Genomic DNA, 14,834 nt, shown 5'->3' on the forward strand with positions numbered 1-14,834 from the left:
GCAACTGATAATAATGATGTACACCCTTTAACATGATGTGTGTACAACAGTTCACGTTAATATTTTAACAAGTACTATTTCTTAGACACAAATTATGCAGTGACAGTCAGTTGTGGTGCACAATATGAGCAAATTTATTTCTCGTACAATTTTGTTAATATGTATGGTCGTTTGACTGAGCCTGTTTGTTCGTAATTATATGCTCATTACAGCTGCCTCTAGTGTTTTCCTGATGCCATTCTTTTCATTAATAATTACTAATTGCATGAAAATAAAGTGACAGAGACAAGAGGAATGTCTTATTGTTAAATATAAAAATTACGTATAATATATGTGTATTATTGCGGGTAAGGACCATTGAGATAAGATACGGGAAATTATGTTCAAATGGCTCTGAGCACTATGGGACTCCTGAGGTCATCAATCGCCTAGACGTAGAACTACTTAAACCTAACTAACCTAAGGACATTACACACGCCCGTGCCCGAGGCAGGATTCGAACCTGCGACCATAGCGGTCGCGCGGTTCCAGACTGTTGCGCCTAGAACCGCTTTTTTTTTTTAATTCCGCAAAAACAGTAACAAAAGATGGCTAGCTTACAATGAAATGACATAAATAAGGTGTCAGATAATTGCAGTCATAAATTACAGCATTCAAAGAATGAGTCTTTAGCAGTAGCACAATTTAGCACCTTCACTGTCACCTTCAACTGGTGGCAGTCCAGCAGCACATTTTCTTTTTCTGCAGCCGGTTCCTCACCATCATTTCCGAGACCCAAATTAATCATTCAGTAAATCCTTGACGTGTGTTCCTTCCAGGGTAAATTACGTGGATAGAAGAGCAGTCCCGAACAGCGACATCGCAAAATACTTCACTGGCTTGTTATTTTTGTCAGTTCCAGCCTTCTAAACGCATCCATAGGGAGTTCAAGGTCTTCCTTTTTATCAGACACCACATGTTTGTCGCCATATTCTTGTATCTGCTGTACATCTACATCTACATCCATACTCCGCAAGCCACCTGACGGTGTGTGGCGGAGGGTACCCTGAGTACCTCTATCGGTTCTCCCTTCTATTCCAGTCTCGTATTGTACGTGGAAAGAAGGATTGTCGGTATGCTTCTGTGTGGGCTCTGATCTCTCTGATTTTATCCTCATGGTCTCTTCGCGAGATATACGTAGGAGGGAGCAATATACTGCTTGACACCTCCTTGAAGGTATGTTCACAAAACTTCAACAAAAAGCCCCTACCGAGCTACTGAGCGTCTCTCCTGCAGAGTCTTCCACTGGAATCTGCCTATCATCTCCGTAACGCTTTCGTGGTTACTAAATGATCCTGTAACGAAGCGTTCTGCTCTCCGTTCGGTCTTCTCTATCTCTTCTATCTACCCTATCTGGTACGGATCCCACATCAGTGAGCAGTATTCAAGCAGTGGGCGAACAAGCGTACTGTAACCTACTTCCTTTGTTGTACTACTGATTTATTTTTCATGTGTGACTTGCAGGTAAGTTTAGGATCGGGAACGTGACCCAACCCATTCTCTCTCTACTGGGAATGCAGTTTCTAACCTATACCCATTCTGTTGAAGACGATTCGGAGCATGTTACCATATTTCTTATTGTGATTCTGATATTTAAGTATTTTCTCGAAATCATTTTCCATATACATCTTGTATTCAGTATGTTCATCGCTCCCAATATTGTTAAAAATGTGACTTGTATATTTGTCCATTAACCAAATGACTGCTTTATTTTTTGCCTGAGGGTACTAACTTTCCTCAGGTCTGAAGAAAATGTTGGTCGGTACATTGTTTGCTGAAGTTGTTGTTATTTGAGCAATTTTCTCCCTGGTCCACCTCCAGTTGGTAATCCGATCTCCACGTGTGTAACAATAAGGCACGCTATGAACGAGGTTGCATTTGCTGCAGAGCTTTGTGCCACTTAAACCGATGGCAAAAAGAGACGCTCATTAGTGCTGATGATGTTATTGACTACCTCGGCCACCCCGGCCGGCGAGAAATTACGGCTCATACGGAGGCACGTAGACAGTCGGTCTTCCCTCGCTCTATTTGCGAGTAGAACACGAAGGGAAACGTCTAGTAGTGGTACAGGGTACCCTCCGATACCGTTCTGTGGCTTGCGGAGTGCCTATGTTAGATGTAGATATAGTATCAATAATACTGTTCAATCCCTAGAAATAGAAAAGTATTTTGTTTTCTACTTGACGTTTCGCACTTTTATCAAATTTTAAGTTACCAGGGGACCTGTGCGAAAATTTCACACTGTCATAGTTTTTAAATAATGACAATATTTGGAATAAGAGCAGTCGTTGTGATATGGGTAGTTGTGGGCATGAAGAGAAAACGTCTATCAAAATAAACCGAACGACATGAAATAATAATCTAATAATCTTGAATTTATGATACATCCTTTTATATATATATATATATATATATATATATATATATATATATATATATATATATATATATATATATATATTGTAATTTGTAACTTTCGACCATAATATTTACATTTATTTGTTGTTGAAGAGAAGTTAAATCAGAAATACGAATATAAAATACAAAGAAGTAAATAAAACGCAAAACTTATAGCTTAGAACATAGTGTTCGCTTCTTACCTGGTATTACCACCAAGGCCACAATAACATCTACCTGTACTTTGCGATTTTAATTGCACTTCGTACTTTATGTAAGCACTTACGCCGTAGCAGCAATAGGTAAATCACAATTCAAGGTGACAATAACAAACACGTTTGTCGTTTCAGAAAGCATATTCGTTTAGAGAAGTCAACCTGTACAAGGAGGGGAGATAACGGACTATTCCAGTGTTCACGGCTATTACCTGTGACTATGCTGTATACAAATTATCCAGTAAAAATACTTTAAAACAAATAAAATGGTTTTTGTAAGAATATAATATGGAAACGAAGTCACTTATTCGTGATTTATGTTAAAATTTTCCACAAATAATAAATATTAGCCAAAATCGTATGCAATGTCCGAAGCCAGTTAAAATAATTTCTAACCATACGTCATTCATCCCTGTACGGTTAATACGTGTTGAGATACAGGTATGTTGACTTGAGAAATAATATATATGACTGAGAATATTAGCACTTTCATGAGATTAGTAATTAAAAGCAGAAATATATGTTTACTGAATATTATGATTCCATATTTGATAATCAAAATTTTGATTTGACAATAAATATGGGGTTCAGATAAAAGCAAAAAAAGTCTGCTTGCGAGAACCGAACCAACGACTTGGCGATTAAAAAACACTTAGTTGCCGGCGGCTCCATTAACCGGTCGAAATATTTTCCTCTTAACAGCTCTTGAAAATCTTAAAGTGCGATTTTTTTTAGACATAGGCCTATGTAGCACTGCTTAATGGAACTGAAGTCCGAGCATAGGCTTCCAAACCCTATAAATATAACCAAAATCGAAGGGGATCGCTGCTTTTGTTAGATCGTTGGGGTGCAGCACAGGTACGTATGTGGGTATTCTTCACTAAAGCGATGTCCTCATGTGCGCTATATCTGTTCCAGACGCAGCCCGATTAATAAAAGTTGCATTGAAAAGGAGTACGAAATCTGAGTACGGGATGGTATCTTGCTCCTGGCTTGCCAACGTAATCGCTTCTTTCAGAAACTTCTCAGCCATTTTTCCCGCGAAGATTCCGATGGCCTTTTACTGATGCAAAAGAACTTTGTCTTTCTTTTTCTCCGTATGTTGGATTGTCACCTAAAAGATCAAGTTACTACGCCATTGTTTGAGGTAGTATTCCAGTACTTGTAATGCCAAGAGTGGGTCCGTCAGTAGCTACACTGAAGAGGAAAAAAAAAAAAGCTCCACCTGCGTAATATCGTGTAGGACCCCCGCGAGCACGCAGAAGTGCGCCAACACGACGTGGCATGGACTCATGTCTGAAGTAGAGCTGGTGGGAACTGCCGCCATAAATCCTGTTCGGCAGTTCATAAATCCGTAAGAGTACGAGGCGGTGGAGATCTCTTCTGAACAGCACGTTACAAGGTGTCCCAAATATGCTCAATGTTCATGCCTGGGGAGTCTGGTTGCCAGCGGAAGTGTTTAAACTCAGGAAAATGTTCCTGGAGCCACTCTGTAACAATTCTGGAAGTGTGGGGTGTTACATTGTCCTGATGGAATTGCCCAGTGCACAATGGACATAAATGGATGCATGTGATCAGACAGGATGCTTACGTACGTGTCACCTGTCAGAGACGTATCTAGACGTACCAGTGGTCCCTTATCACTCCAACTGCACACGCCCCGTACTATTACAGTGCTTCAACCGGCTTTAACAGTCCCCTGCTGACATGCAGGGTCCATAGATTCATGAGGTTGTCTCCGAATCTGTACACGTCCATCCGCTCGATACAATTTGAAACGAGACTCGTCCGACCAGGAAACATGTTCCCAGTCATCAACAGTCCAATGTCGGTGTTGACGCGCACAGGTGAGACGTAAAGCTTTGTGTCGTACAGTCATCAAGGGTTCACGAGTGGGCCTTCGGCTCAGAAAGCGCATATCGATGATGTTTCGTTGAGTGGTTCGCACGCTGCTACTTGTTGATGACCCACTATTGAAATCGGCAGCAATTTGTGGAACGGTTGCACTTCTGTCACGATGAACGATTCCCTTCAGTCGTCGTTGCTCCAGTTCTTGCGGGATCTTTTTTCGGTCGCAGCGATGTCGGAGATTTGATGTTTTACCGGATTCCTGATATTCACGGTACACTCGTGAAACGATCGTACGGGTAAATTCCCACTTCATCGCTACCTCGTGCACCGACTATAACATCACGTTCAAACTCACTTAAATCTTGATAACCTGCCATTGTAGCAGCAGTAACCGATCTAACACTTGTTGTCTTACATAGGCGTTGCTGGCCGCAGAGCCGTATTCTTCCTGTTTGCATGTTTGATTACACATGCCTATATCAGTTTCTTTGGCACTCCTGTGTGTATTAGTCTTGGCACCAGCGTTTTTTGGGAAATAACTAGGCAGTAAAGAGACACATAACCAAGATGGTCAATCAAGCTATCGTCCCCTAACAATTGACAGACGTATACTGGAACCGTAACGGAGGGTAAGGGAAAGAGAACGACGGGAACGTATGTAGAGCTGCATGTGATTCGGTAGTAAGAGTTGCGTTACGCGACACTTGGGTTTATGTTCTACCGAGGCCAGCCTCTGTGACGTATTTTACGAGCTACCAAGTGTCAATCACTGAGCGGAGCACGGAGCGCTCTCCATGGTGGAGCCCTGGTCTCTTCTGGGGTAATGGAGATGAAGTGAATGGCGAGCAACGGCCGCCATTGGCGACCGCACGAAAGCGTAACTCTGATAACTTGGAAATGTGTACATAATCCTAAGATATCAGAGGAAAAGCGTAAGAACATATAGAAAGCTACGACATATTATGTAACCCCTTAGAAAAATTAATGAATTGCTGAGCTGATAAACATCTTGTGTTATTTGATTTTCAAACAGCTGAGCAAAACTGAACGTACTCAGACATTCACTAAAGTGACACACAATATTTTTAGCGCAACGCAATCGGACTTTCAGTAATCCCTACAAAAGAATGGCCCTGACTAACAATAACCTATACCTTTCATGAATTCTTACCTCACAAAAATCTTCGTTACTCGAACTACTGCAAGACAGCGAGCGCCAATACTGCCAGCTAAATAAAAGATTCTAACTACTGATAGGCATAGTTAGCAAAGAAAGATTTTGATAGAGAACAAACAATGTATTTACCTTAATAGTGTTCAAAAGTCATTATATATATATATATATATATATATATATATATATATATATATATATATATATATCAGTTCATGACATCCAGTTTTACAAATTTACTATCTCTGATGGACACACGTCCAGATCATCCGCTCTCAAAACTCCGCCATCTCTCTCCCCACATCCACCACTGCTGGCGGCTCACTTCCAACTGCGCAACGCTACGCGCTGTTAACAGCCGACTGCCCAACGCTACAATAGCAAATTCCAACAATGCCACCCAGCCACAGACTGCACATAGCACAGCCAGTGATTCTGTTTGCTTCGTAGCTTTCCGCGGATAAAAAAGAAACGCTTCACGAAGAAAGTAATAATTAGGACTATGTCGTGACAACTGACTATTTCGCACCATTCGACCGTGAACGTAAATAAATGTGACATTTTGCGCGTAAATAGGAGAAATGATCTATCACCGTTCGATTACGCTGTTGGTGGTAAATCACTGGGAACAGTATCTACAGTATCAAATTTTCAGTCTGCAGCAAAGTGTGCGCTGATTAGAAACTTTCTGGCAGATTAAAACTGTGCATCGGAACAAGACCTTTGCTTTCACTGACAAGTGCTCTACCGATTGAGCTACCTTCCAGATTTCATTGGGGTTCTCCTGCGGAACTTCGAAGACATGCACTCGTGAAGAAATAAGCGCTAGTCTTGGAAGTTTCGCAGGAGAGCTTCTGTAAAGTTTGGAAGTCATGAGTCAAGGTACTGGCGGAAATAAAGCTGTGACGACAGGTGAGTCAGTAGAGCAAAGGTTCCGAGTTAGAGTCCCTATTGAAAAAAAAAAAAAAAAAAAAAAAAAAAAAAAAAAAAAAAAAACCTAGGAATAACAGTCCGGAGCGAGCTGAGGTGGAATGACTACATAAAACCAACAGCAGGAAAAGCAAGTGCAGACTTAGATTTGAAGAATTTTAAGGAAATGTTATTCATGCACAAAACGCAGCACTGCATTGATACCAATGGTCATCACTTCGAACACCTTCTTTAAATGGACGTTCATGACACGTTTTTGACCTTCAAAGACCTTACTGTTACACATCAATCGATTCGCCCCGATAGCCGCTATCAGAAAATAAGTACCAAAGTATAGTATCTCATTTAGAAAACAAGGTTGATCTACATATCTCTGAAGCGAAGGAACAAAAATCCAACGTCATGATAGGTCTTCTTACAATACATATGGCCACATGTTGGTTTACTTCATTTCACATAATATATTTGTTCTCAACATAAATAAACGATGCACCTTACATGCTGGGCCGGCCGTGGTGGTCTCGCTGTTCTAGGCGCGCAGTCCGGAACCGTACGACTACTACGGTCGCAGGTTCGAATCCTTCCTCGGGCATGGATGTGTGTGATGTCCTTAGGTTAGTTAGGTGTAAGTAGTTCTAAGTTCTAGGGGACTAATGACCACAGCAGTTGAGTCCCATAGTGCTCAGAGCCATTTGAACCATTTTTTTACATGCTGGACTACACGGGATAAACAAGGTATAAAACTGTATGTATACAGTATTTACAAAAAGTAATTTAGAAATATCTATACAAAACATGTCTCACAGGCTATGTTTCCCTTTACAGCTGATGCCCTTCTCAGCAGCTGGACATAATGAAACAAATTTTAACTAACCTGACATGGAATATTTATTTAAAGTTCCTCTATGATACGTAACACTAAACTAAATGCGATGTCTTTTGGTATGGACATAAGGAGTACAACTTAACCTTTTCTAGAGATACTATACATGCAGTGTACCAAAAACAACATTCCTCACAAATATGCTATGCAGAAAATAACACAACTCCCACAAATGGCGTCCAAAATACAAACAGTTGTACTCACAGATATAGACACCAATACATTACTATAAGTGGGTCCTACTATTCCACATCCAAACACACAGTTTTTCATCATACATACACAAGCATACTACATACACAAGCATACACTCTCACTCAAGTGAATAGTTTGCATTCGGTAAGGTTTTGATCCCGGCAACACAGATATGTCGCTTATCGTCATGTCCAGAAGGGCCATTATTCAGTTGGTATACAGTGTGCACCCCATGTCTTTACGATTGAATACTGAACTGCTGCCCCACATGCGGAGTGAAGGACAGAGCACTGCCAACACTGCTCCCTATGCACTTCAAGTAGTGTTCGGCCCTGAGGGCCACTGGTGCTGCATGACGCACACCTTCAGCTCATCTGAGAGCGGCACCTGTGAGGACTAATGTGCATCTCTTGGTTTTTGAATTTTACCATCGGTTTGACACGAGTCACATGGGTGAAAATGGACATATACCATACAGAGCAAGCACCAGATCTGTGGAGCGAGTTGCAGGTCAGTTGGCCGGCTGAGATGAGGCAGTGGTGACTGAGGTCTGGCCAGCATCCAATAAGTATTATAGCAGACACAGTCATCTAGAGCAGATCGTGGGTGTGGTGCGCCAACAGCAGGGACTGAGATCCCTTTCCCTCATGATGTAGTGCTGAAGTTATAAAGGGGAAAGATACAGACTTAGGAGAAGCCGTATGCAGGAATTATATAAGAAATGAGACATCTCTGAGTGAATAATACGTTAGAGGAAAAATATGTTAAGTAGACAGCAGACTAGAATCCACTGTCTAATACACAGGTCTGAACTTGTAGGGGGACAAACAGAGTTTGCCTTGTTGGGGTGGGATGAGGGGAGGGGGCGGATACGTTGCCATGGAGCCAGGGCCAGTATTCCAGGCTTGAAGTGTGACATGATAGAGCTATGCCAGAATTCTAGGTCAGCCATCTTGGCTTCTGACATCATAGAACTAGTATTCAAGGTCTTAGATTCTTATGTCATAAGGTACAATAACAGGTAAACCATATTAGATGGCCCTCTTGGATTTTGACATCATAGATCCAGGGCCAGTACACACAGATCGTTATCTTGAATTCCAGTGTGACAATGTGTCATCTTGCAGTTTTGAATTTCCTTCCAATTTATACATTGGATAACAGCTCTACGTCATAGGAGTGGGAGTGGAGAAAACACACTATTGCAATTTGGCCATTTTTTTATTTCCCACAAAAAGTTTGAATTTTTCGCCATTTTATACATAGGTCTTCATCAGACAGGGAGGAGTGGGGAAATCCGATGACTCAGCGATGGCATGATCAGTAACATACTTTGGGCCAGAGCGTTCACTGTCGACCTACTACTGGAGGGGATTCATGTTGAAATTCCGATAGTGTTCATTCAAGAAAGAGTCAGACAGCATCGTGAAATGAGGACGACGAAAAAAACCAGAGGAATTCGAGCTCACACAGAAGTTTATCGACAGTCATCCTTACCACACACCAATTACAAATGGAAGAGGAAAGGAGGAACAGATAGTCGTACCACAAATAACCATTGTTACGCACTGTAATGAGGCTTACAGAGTATACATGTAGGTGTGGACCACAAGCAGTGTCTGGATTTTCTGCTTTTCGTCACTAGTCGCATTCACTATAAGGCTGTCACCACACCTGACTCACGCTTTCTCTGTACTGACGTTTTGATCTATAATTTTTGAGCGCAGCTACCAGGGGTTCTCGCGCGCGGGTCTTAGAAGTTTCATTGACCGTGCAACATTTTAGTTTCTCTGCCGTCGACCACATAGCTCAGCTTCGACCTTGCCGCCTTCGAAGGAGTTCCACAGAAGAATGTCACAGGGATTGATGGCGGGAACGTGAAGAGGACAAACGTCGCTGCAGTACTGTTTAATGCAGACACCCTGAATGGCGCCACTTCTGTGTGGCCGTAAGCGGTCATGCATAATGGATTGCGTATGCATTGGGAACTTCCTGGCGGGTGAAGTGGTTGGAACCAGTTCAACATCATCAACATGTATCGAAGAAATCTGAGCGTTTTTTCACAGAAGGTCTGACTCTCCCGCAGCTTGGCCCTGGAGCACGTGCACACACAGCCCGACAGAGCGCAGTATATTCCTGGAGACACGGCAGTACATTTGCCACCGAAACTACGCTACTGGCCATTAAAATTGCTACACCAAGAATAAATGCAGATGATAAACGGGAATTCATTGCACAAATATATTATACTAGAACTGACATGTGATTACATTTTCACGCAATTTTGGTGCATAGATCCTGAGAAATCAGTACCCAGGACAACCACCTCTGGCCGTAATAACGGCCTTGATACGCCTGGGCATTGAGTCAAACAGAGCTTGGATGGCGTGTACAGGTACAGCTGCCCATGCAGCTTCAACACGATACCACAGTTCATCAAGAGTAGTGACTGGCGTATTGTACAGAGCTAGTTGCTCGGCCACCATTGACCAGACGTTTTCAATTGGTGAGAGATCTGGAGAATGTGCTGGCCAGGGCAGCAGTCGAACATTTTCTGTATCCAGAAAGGCTCGTACAGGACATGCAATATGCGGTCGTGCAATATCCTGCTGAAATGTAGGGTTTCGTGGGGATCGAATGAAGGGTAGAGCTACGGGTCGTAACACATCTGAAATGTAACGTCCACTGTTCAAAGTGCCGACAGTGCGAACAAGGGGTGACCGAGACGTGTAACCAAAGGCACCTCATACCATCACGCCAGGTGATACGCCAGTATGGCGATGACGAATACACGCTTTGAATGTGCGTTCACCGCGATGTCGCCAAACACGGATGCGACCATCATGATGCTGTAAACAGACCCTGGATTCATCCGAAAAAATGACATTTTGCCATTCGTGCACCCAGGTTCGTCGTTGAGTACACCATCGCAGGCGCTCCTGTCTGTGATGCAGCGTCAAGCGTAACCGCAGCCATGGTCTCCGAGCTGATAGTCCATGCTGCTGCAAACGACGTCGAGCTGTAAGTGCAGATGGTTGTTGTCTTGCAAACGTCCCGATCTGTTGACTCAGGGATCGAGACGTGGCTGCACGATCCGTTAGAGCCGTGCGGATAAGATGCCTGTCATCTCGACTGCTAGTGATACGAGGCCGTTGGGATCCAGCCGGGCGTTCTGTATTAGCCTCCTGAACCCACCGATTACATATTCTGCTAACAGTCATTGGATCTCGACCAACGCGAGCAGCAATGTCGCGATACGAAAAAATCGCAATCGCGATAGGCTACAATCCGACTTTTATCCAATTCGGAAACGCGATGGTACGCATTTCTCCTCCTTACACGAGGCATCACAACAACGTTTCAGCAGGCAACGCCAGTTAACTGCTGTTTGTGTATGAGAAATTGGTTGGAAACTTTCCTCATGTCAGCACGTTGTGGGTGGCGCCACCGGCGCCAACCTTGCGTGAATTCTCTGAAAAGCTAATAATTTGCATATGACAGCATGTTCTTCTTGTCGGTTAAATTTCGCTTTTGTAGCAAGTCATCTTCGTGGTGCAGCAATTTTAATGGCCAGTGGTGTATAGGTGGATCGGAGTAACGAAATACTTGATTACAGAGCAGCTGCCCCAGCACCAGGCAACTCGAAAGGCTCTGACATCGATTCTGTTATGTACTGATTGTCTCCACTCTGAGAGGATACTTCGTGCAGACTCTAAAGTGGTCCCAATAACTTTTTCTATCTGTTATCTGGCAACCGCCTATCACTACTGTATAATCAAGACTGTTTTATAGCCGGCCGGAGTGGCCGTGCGATTCTAGGCGCTACAGTCTGGAGCCAGGCGACCGCTACGGTCGCAGTTTCGAATCCTGCCTCGGCCATGGATGTGTGTGATGTCCTTAGGTTAGTTAGGTTTAATTAGTTCCACGTCTAGGCGACTGATGACCTCAGAAGTTAAGTCGCATAGTGCTCAGAGTCATTTGAACCTTTTTGAACTGTTTTATAAATTTTAGCTAAGGTTGAAAATTGTTTGATATAAACCTCAGTACCTCCTCAGAGTGCAACTGATAAGCACAGGGTGTCCATAATTAAAGATACAGCTTCCAAACGCCATAGAAGGAGAACCAGTACTCATGATGACGTCATATTTGAACAGCACGTTATCAACCCAGGGAGAAACGTCACAGGACATAAAAAAATTAATGAAAATGTTACCTATACTGGCGCTGTACGTTTCTTAACGCAAATGGAGTCGGCTACAAATGACATGAATCGCAGTACGACCGCTATGCTTTGAGCTGCCCATCGCACAATCCGTACTATTCAGTGTGCATGACGGCACGGCCCCAACAGCCAACAGCTGTGGAGGTCTCGCGTAGGCCCATCCACCACAACATCGTGCCATATCGTTCGGTTCGTAATTGTCGTGAGACCTAAAACCGTATAAGAAGCAAAATGACATCCGTTTATAATTATCCTGGGGACAAAAACCGCACAAATATCAAAATGACATCGGCTTCTAATTGTCGTGAGAATGTGGCAAGGCTCGTACTATCCACCGTTCCGCGCCACAAGTTGAAATTGAGGAACAGCACGATCCACAACAGATCGACGTGTCTCGGGGGTCGCGTTCAGAAAGCGTCGCGCAGTGCGCGCCTTCAGTTCAGCTACGTTTAACTAAAGCACTGAACACTACAGCTTTCACATAATCCCACAGCCAGAAGTCACACGGTTTAAGATCAGATGATCTGGACGGACAGGCTGTAGGGAACTGATGGCTGATAATCAGTTCCGAAATGCCTCTGGTACAGCAACTTCATTGGCTGTGCAAAGTGCAGAAAGCGCCTCATTTTGCATAGAAATGATCCTACCCACACGTCCACACTGTTGCACTGTTGAAGATTTGGAATGACGTTGGTGCCGAAGAGACTCTTCTAGCTTTTACCAGTGATAGTACAGTAACAGGTCCCTCACACCCATATCCTCGAAAAAATATGCCCTACGATAAACTGTGCCGTTAACGCGTACCACTCAGTCGCTTTGCAGAATGAAGTGTTTCCGTTTGACGTGCGTACGGATCTTTGCGTTGCCCATATTCTGTAGTTCTGCGTATCGGCATGCCCTTGGAGATGGAAATGGGCTTCGTCTGTCCACAGTGTGTTCCACGTCCATTCATTGTCGACTTCCATGTAAGCAAGAAATTCCGGAGCGAACGTTTGTCTTGCTGGCAGGTCATTGGGAAGCAACTCCTGGACATAGGTAAGGGTAGCAGTGCAGGATGTTCCGTAGGATTTTATGCGGGATGCTCGCAGGCATGTCCAACGTTCGGGCAGTTCCCCAAGCACTGCATGTTTGCACACCGTCTCTCGACCTCCCCTGTAAATACTGTGGTTACGTCTTCTACAGACGTCGGATCAACCGCTTTCTTCCCTCTGTCACGCGGTACTTGGAAAGAACCAGTCTTTTCTAATTTTGTCATCATTTCCTCCAGATCCTTGGCAGTCGTTGGACCAATACCTTTCCTCATAGCTGTGAGTGGGCGGAACTTCTGCTGGGCCACCAGCGCACAGGAACAGTTCTTGTAGACCAGCGTTGTTTAGCGTGAGCGAGCTGTGTAAACCAACCACAGTGATGGCGCAAGAACTGTGTTAGCGACAGCTCTCTGCCCTGTTGTCGTTTCTTTATTGCGACGGTTGGACGAAGTGACACTGTGTGTTTGCAGCCACTTATCGGGAGAAAAGCAGAGGGAGGGAGCGCAAGGTGTAAGGAAAACTCACGTGCCTCTCCTGCTGAATTCTTAAACCGACTACTTAGTCAGATTTTGGGCTCCTCTTCGCCTGCTCCCATGGTGGGGGCCTACCTCGCCACCCCCTCAGTGCGGCCAGGGGCGGCTCTAAAAGTCCGTCAAGGGTGGGGAGGCTAATGGGGGAGAGGAGGTTTGGGGGAATGGAATATCGCTTAACAAAAGGAGAGTTGGGGTCTTCCACCGACAAACTGGTAACATTTGGTGTTGCTTAAAGTAGTTTTTGGTAGCTGTGTTGGAGTTCAGGGTAAAAAATGTGTATTCACAAATAATAAAAAGCCCATCTTAAGTTGAATGACCCTCCCCCCACCCATGAACCATGGACCTTGCCGTTGGTGGGGAGGCTTGCGTGCCTCAGCGATACAGATAGCCGTACCGTAGGTACAACCACCATGGAGGGGTATCTGTTGAGGGACCAGACAAACGCGTGGTTCCTGAAGAGGGGCAGCAGCCTTTTCAGTAGTTGCAAGGGCAACTGTCTGGATGATTGACTGATCTGGCCTTGTAACAATAACCAAAACGGCCTTGCTGTGCTGGTACTGCGAACGGCTGAAAGCAAGGGGTAACTACAGCCGTAATTTTTCCCGAGGGCATGCAGCTTTACTGTATGATTAAATGATGATGGCGTCCTCTTGGGTAAAATATTCCGGAGGTAAAATAGTCACCCATTCAGATCTCCGGGCGGGGACTACTCAAGAGGATGTCGTTATCAAGAGAAAGAAACTGGCGTTCTACGTATCGGAGCGTGGAATGTCCGATCCCTATATCGGGCAGGTAGGTTATAAAATTTAAAAAGGGAAATGGATAGGTTGAAGTTTGATATATTGGGAATTAGTGAAGTTCGGTGGCAGGAGGAACAAGATTTCTGGTCAGGTGACGACAGGGTTATAAACACAAAATCAAATAGGGGTAACGCAGGAGTAGGTTTAATAATGAATAGGAAGATAGGAATGTGGGCAAGCTACTACGAACAGCATAGTGAACGCATTATTGTGGCCAAGATAGATACGAAGCCCACACCTACTGCATTAGTACAAGTTTATATGCCAACTAGCACTGCAGATGACGAAGAAATTGAAGAAATGTATGACGAAATAAAAGAAATTATTCAGATAGTGAAGGGAGATGAAAATTTAATAGTCATGGGTGACTGGAATTCGAATGTAGGAAAAGGGAGAGAAGGAAACGTAGTAGGTGAATATGGGTTGGAGCTAAGAAATGAAAGAGGAAGCCGCCTGGTAGAATTTTGCACAGAGCACAACTTAATCATAGCTAACACTTGGTTTAAGAATCATGAAAGAAGGTTGTATACATGGAATAATCCTGGTGATACTAGAAGGTATCAGATA

Source organism: Schistocerca gregaria, chromosome 7 (assembly GCF_023897955.1).
Source record: "Schistocerca gregaria isolate iqSchGreg1 chromosome 7, iqSchGreg1.2, whole genome shotgun sequence".
Classification (NCBI taxonomy): Eukaryota; Metazoa; Arthropoda; class Insecta; order Orthoptera; family Acrididae; genus Schistocerca; species Schistocerca gregaria.